At 37.8% G+C, this 6,523-nt stretch overlaps 1 pseudogene; it reads right to left on the minus strand.

Moving 5' to 3' along the window:
• Window positions 1-3,662: 3,662 nt before the first annotated feature.
• Window positions 3,663-5,371, minus strand: LOC107493187 (uncharacterized; annotated as a pseudogene).
• Window positions 5,372-6,523: the final 1,152 nt, after the last annotated feature.

Genomic DNA, 6,523 nt, shown 5'->3' on the forward strand with positions numbered 1-6,523 from the left:
AAGAATGTTGAAGATCTCAGGGGTGGATGAGACTAGAAAACAAGTCTAGATCTCAAGTCCTTCCTTGATCCAACAAGAGAATAATTGCAAAAAAGTAAAAGAACAGATCACAGAAGAAGAAGATTTAAAACAGCAAATGAAAATTGAATTATGCAGTAAAAGAACAAGATGAATCTCAAATCACGAATGAAACAGAATACCTTCCTTCCCAATCCAAAATTCAAAAGAAAACTTAAAAGAGAGAGCTATTCTAATGGAGCTGCCCTCCAATATTCTCTAATGGGGCTCCCCTCTCTGAAACGAGAGTGATGCCTTTATATAGGCTTTTTACAAAATGAAAATAAAATAAAATTGAAATTCACAAAATAAAATTCCTAATCTAGCTTGTTCTTGTGCCTTTGAGTGATGATGTGGGCTTTTCTTGCTTTGGATTTGAGGAGAAATGGGTTTGGTTGGCCTTGATCCACATGTTTGCATCACCTAAATTCAGAGCAACTATGACAAATTATATATCGTTGTGAAGCCCCAGATGTTAACTTTCCAACGCAACTAGAACCATCTAATTTGGATCTCTGTAGCTCATGTTATGACCATTTGAGTATGAAGAGGTTAGGCTGGACAGCTTAGCAGTTTCTTCAACTTCTTGTATTCCTTCCAATTTTGCATGCTTCCTTTCCATTCTCTGAGCCATTCATGCCCTGTAATCCCTGAAATCACTTAACACACATATCACGACATCGAATGGTAATAAGAGAGGATTAAACATAGCAAAATTAAGACCAAAGAAGCATGTTTTCAATCATAGCCAAAATCAGGAAGGAGAATGTAAACCCATGCATTTAGTATGAATAAGTGTATGAAAGATTGATAAAATTCACTCAATTAAGCACAAGATAAACCATAAAATAGTGGTTTATCAGTGCCTAGAGAAGAGGCGCAGAAGATCCTATGGCATTGCCATGGATCACAATACGGAGGACATTTCGGAGGTGAGCGAACAGCCACCAAGGTCCTCCAATGTGGCTTCTACTGGCCTACACTCCATAGAGACTCTGAGAATTTGTACGTAACTGTGATAGTTTCCAGTGAGCTGGTAATCTGCCTCATGGTTACGCCATGCCTCAACAAGGGATCTTAGAGATTGAGTTGTTTGATGTATGGGGTATTGACTTTATGGGGCCTTTCCTACCATCATACTCAAACACTTACACTCTGGTAGCAGTCGACTATGTATCTAAATGGGTGGAGGCAATTGCAACACCCACTAATGATACTATGACAGTATTGAAGTTCCTCCAGAAATATATCTTTAGCAGATTTGGTGTCCCTAGAGCACTAATCAGTGATGGAGGCACTCATTTCTGCAATAAACAGCTTTATACTGCCATGGTCTGATATAGGATTAGCCACAATGTGGCAACTCCATATCATCCACAGACCAATGGGCAAGCTGAAGTCTCTAATAGAGAACTAAAAAGAATCCTAGAATGGACTGTAATTGTCCGTAGAAAGGATTGGGCAAAGAGCTTGGATGATGCTCTATGGGCATACAAAACAGCATTCAAGACTCTTATAGGAACCTCTCCATACCAGCTTGTGTATGGGAAGGCCTGTCACCTGCTCGTGGAACTGGAGCATAAAGCCTACTAGGCAACCAGATTCCTAAACCTTGATGCCAAATTAGTTGGAGAGAAAAGATTACTCCAGCTAAATAAGCTTGAGGAATTCAGACTCAATGCTTTTGAAAATGCCAAAAATTAAAAGGAGAAAGCAAAAAGATGGCATGATAAGAACCTATCATCCAGAGTCTTTGAGCCAGGATAAAAGGTTCTGCTGTTTAACTCTAGGCTCAGGCTATTCCCTGGGAAACTAAAATCCCGGTGGAGAGGACCATATGTGATTACAGATGTGTCACCATATGGATATGTAGAGCTTCAGGATATTGACTCTGACAAAAAGTTTATTGTTAATGGACAGAGAGTTAAGCATTATCTTGAAAGCAATGTCGAGCAAGAATGCTCAAAACTGAGACTAGATTAAAGCTCAGTAAAAGTCCAGGTAAAGACAGTAAAGAAGCGCTTATTGGGAGGCAACCCAATCTTATTTATCTATGTTAATCACTTTCTCGTTTCATTTTCCATTGTCATTTTATGTTTTCTTTAGGTTGATGATCATGTGGAGTCACAAAAACAATTGCAAAAATCAAAGAAAAATAAAAATAGCATTAAAAATAGCACACCCTGGAAGAGAAACTTACTAGCGTTTAAACACCAGTAAGGATAGCAGAATGGGCGTTTAATGCCCAGTCTGGCACCATTCTGGGCATTAAACACCAGAAACAGGCTACAATCTGGCGTTAAACGCCAGAAACAGGTTGCAGCCTGGCGTTTAACGCCAGGAAAGGAATAAAAGCTGGCGTTTAACGCCAGAAACAAGCAGCAGTCTAGCGTTAAACACCAGGATTGCACATTAAGGGCATTTTTGCACGCCTAAATGGAGCAGGGATGAGAAGTCCTTGACCCCTCAGGATCTGTGGATCCCACAGGATCCCCACCAATCTCAACTCATTCTCTCTCCCTCCATCTCCTCCATTCTCCTGTTCTTCCCCTTCTTTCTTTCTTCTTTTGCTTGGGGATGAGCAAACCTTTTAAGTTTGGTGTGGTAAAAGCATTGCTTTTTGTTTTTCCATAACCATTTAAAGCACCTAAGACCGAAGAAACCTCTAGAAAGAGGAAAGGAAAGGCAAAAGGTTCCACCTCCGAGTCATGGAAGATGGAATAGTACCCGAACCCGTCCATGCGGGTACCCTACCCGCCCCTATAAAAATTAAATATTTTAATTTTTATATATTCATATCTAAATTAAGACAAAAACTTAAAATTTATAGATAAATTAAAATACAAACATAAAAATTCATACAATGTCATTAGCTCAAATAACTTGAAATAAAAAAAAAGTGTTAGATCACTACAAATTTAACACCATCATAAAGAAATTATAATATTAGACATAAAAAAATCTTCAACCCTTATTCTTGATCACTTTCAACATCTTCATCATCATTAAAAGTTTACAAATCAAGATTTAAACCTGAAAATCAAAAGATATAACAATTAACAAATTAAATCATATCATAAATGCATAAAGATCAGAATGCATAACAAGTTCTGCCACTTATTTTATGCAGATATTGGATGCTATTAAATCAAATATTGGATGCTATTAAATCAGTTGTTGGCTACTGATGAGCTTAATCACAATCTTTCAACTATCTATGTGATCTTGAATTCACATGATCATCATATTGATCATGCTTGGGATGAAATGGATTTGTATAATGCATTGCAGACCATGGAAATCTGGAGATTATGTTAATCATAGCTTCTCCAAATGTAAAACATTTTTAAAAAATAATAATAATAAGAAATAATGAATGAAACTTGAAAATCAATAACCATACATTCACATATTAGGCCCATCTTTGTAGTTCTATATATAATAGGATTGTAACACATGAAATATTTAGATGAGAATGTGAGAATACATGCTAAGCCAATTGAATTAAATTAGACAACCACAAACAAACTCTTTTTCTATTTGTATATGTCTATAGCTTATTCCCTATTTCTTGATTTCATCATAATTCAGAACACTGCCGCACATTATGGATTCCCCACAAAAACTGAAATTGCTTGATTGGAAACTGAAAACATCTTCACATCGTGAGGACGATTCACAGAATTCACATCATGTTATACAGGATACGGAGTCATGGAAAAATGAAAGCCACCTTGTCCATTGTGATTGAAAGATTTCTAAATAGTAAGAACAAACAATCAATGAAAGGAAGGGAAAAGAACTTGTCAGCGGTTTACTTATTGAAGGTTAGATCATTGTGGTGAAGTCAATTTATCACAGGGGAAGTTGGAACTTGGATGTTGAGCAAAACACAAGACATTGGGGGCGGAAAAACATCAAGCTAAGTTCAGATCTGAAGTGAAGTGAAGTTTATTTCATATACCAGATATAGCAAATAAGCAGAATAAAAACATTTGTCCTCTTCAAGTACAAAGTTGACTTTAAAATAGAACTAAAACTCTAGAAGATTAAATATTGAACTAACTTGTCAATTTTGGAGGAATATAGAGAAAGTGAGAGAGATGGTAGGTAGTGTGAAACCTGAAGTTCAGGAGCAGGGAACTTTAGAGTGGAGTCAAAAGGCTTCTCATCTTGAGAAACCTTAAAAGACATCAAGTGTGGAACAGCAGAGACTTTGCTAGAGAAAAGCCACTGAGCAGTAGAGCCCTTAGTGAAGCCTACAATACAAATTAGAGACTCAATTTCCCACTCAACACTTAGATCATAGAGTTTCACAACTTGGAATCTATTAATTACCCTATGTCTACCTACTTGTTTATTAGAAATACCTAATCAACAAATTGGCATTACTAATTTTTGTAATAATAAAAAAATTCAGAACACTACCGCACATTACTAATTCTGCTAATTTTAAATGCCCAATTCTCTCCATAATTAGAACACCTTGGGCATATTCCCTTTCAAAAACCAAATCACTCTAATCTTAAAAGGTCCATTCAGTACTCAATGACAATTGCAAAATCAGATTAAAATCAAAATTCAAAATGCATAAAAATGATAAATCAAAACTAAACATGCACTTCTTATCAGTCAAAAATATTGTTATCAAAACTAAATATGCACTTCTTATCAATCAAAACAACTTAATTTTTTAAATCTAGTAGAGCATGCCTGTAGGATGTCAAATCTGCAAAGACAGAGAGGCTCAAAGACTTACCGGTGGTCAGAGACAGAGAAAAAGGGCTCTGGTGACAGGCTCACATGCAACAGCGATGGACAAGCTCACAGCGACGGCGACCAAGCGATGAATCTATGGAAGAACAAGAGAAGAACTTAGATCTCACAACGATGGAGAGATAAAGAGCACGAGAGAGCGAGAGAGAGAGAGAAAAAGAGAGAGAGAGAGAGACAGAGAGGAACTTACGGAGCTGTGCGAGCTGAGCAGCGAGGGCGAGGAGTTGTGCGGCTGAGCAGCAACGGGCCGACGGCAGGCGAGAGGTGAGCAGCGACAGCAAGGAGCAATGGGACTAAGTGGTGACGCCAAGGAATTGTGACGACGGCAAGGAACTGCGGAGCGACGGCGCAATGGGGGGAGGGGATGAGAGGCTGAGCTGAAGAGCAAAGAGCTTTGGTTCTATGACTATGAGGAAGAAGATGACCAACTAGGGATTTGGGGACTTGGGGTCTGATCTCTGATGGTCGGGTAGGGGCGGGTCGGGTACCCGCGGGTTCGGGTTCTCCTGCCACCCCTAATTAAAGAGGACAAGCCCATCACTATGAAAAGGATGGAGCAAACAGGAGAGCCCACTCATGGACCTCAACAAGAGCATGAGAAATTCCCTCATCAAGAAATCCCTGAGATACCTCAAGGGATACATTTTCCTCCACACAACTATTGAGAGCAACTAAAGATAGGAGCACTAAAATCACTAGGGATGGAGCAACAAAGGCAAGGAAGAGAAATAGAGGAGCTCAAAAGCACCATTGGTTCTTCAAGAGGAAGATGCCACCCTCACTAAGGTGGACTCATTCCTTAATCTCCTTGTCTATTTATTTTTCTGTTTTTGGTTTTGAGCTTTATGTTTGGCTATGTTTTGTGTCTTCACTACATGATCATTAGTGTCTAGTGTCTATTTCTTAAAGTTATGAATAATTCCATGAATCCTTCACCTCTCTTAAAATGAAAAATGTGCTTAATTACAAAAGAACAAGAAGTACTTGGATTTCAAATTTTATCTTGAAATTAGTTTAATTATTTTGATGTGGTGCAATAATCTTTGTTTTCTGAATGAATGCTTGAACAGTGCATATTTTTTATAGTGAAATTTATGAATGTTAAAATTGTTGGCTCTTGAAAGAATGATGAACAAAGATAAATGTTATAGATAATCTGAAAAATCATGAAATTGATTCTTGAAGCAAGAAAAAGCAGTGGAAAAAAAAAAGAAAAAAAAGTAGCAAAAAAAAAGAAAGAAAAAAAAAGCAAGCAAAAAAAGCCAATATCCCTTTAACTCAAAAGACAAGGGTAAAAAGGATCCAAGGTTTTGAGCATTAATGGATAGGAGGGCCCAAGGAAATAAAATTCAGGCCTAAGCGGCTAAACTAAGTTGACCCTAACCATGTGCTTGTGGCATGCAGGTCCAAGTGAAAAGCTTGAGACTGAGTGGTTAAAGTCGTGATCCAAAGCAAAAAGGGTGTGCTTAAGAGCTCTGGACACCTCTAACTGGGTACTTTAGCAAAGCTGAGTCACAATCTGAAAAGGTTCACCCAGTTATGTGTCTGTGGCAATTATGTATCCGGTGATAATATTGTAAAACAAAGTGCTTAGGGCCACGGCCAAGACTCATAAAGTAGCTGTGTTCAAGAATCAACATACTTAACTAGGAGAATCAATAACACTATCTAAAATTTTGAGTTCCTATAG

Source organism: Arachis duranensis, chromosome 1 (assembly GCF_000817695.3).
Source record: "Arachis duranensis cultivar V14167 chromosome 1, aradu.V14167.gnm2.J7QH, whole genome shotgun sequence".
NCBI classification, from domain to species: Eukaryota; Viridiplantae; Streptophyta; class Magnoliopsida; order Fabales; family Fabaceae; genus Arachis; species Arachis duranensis.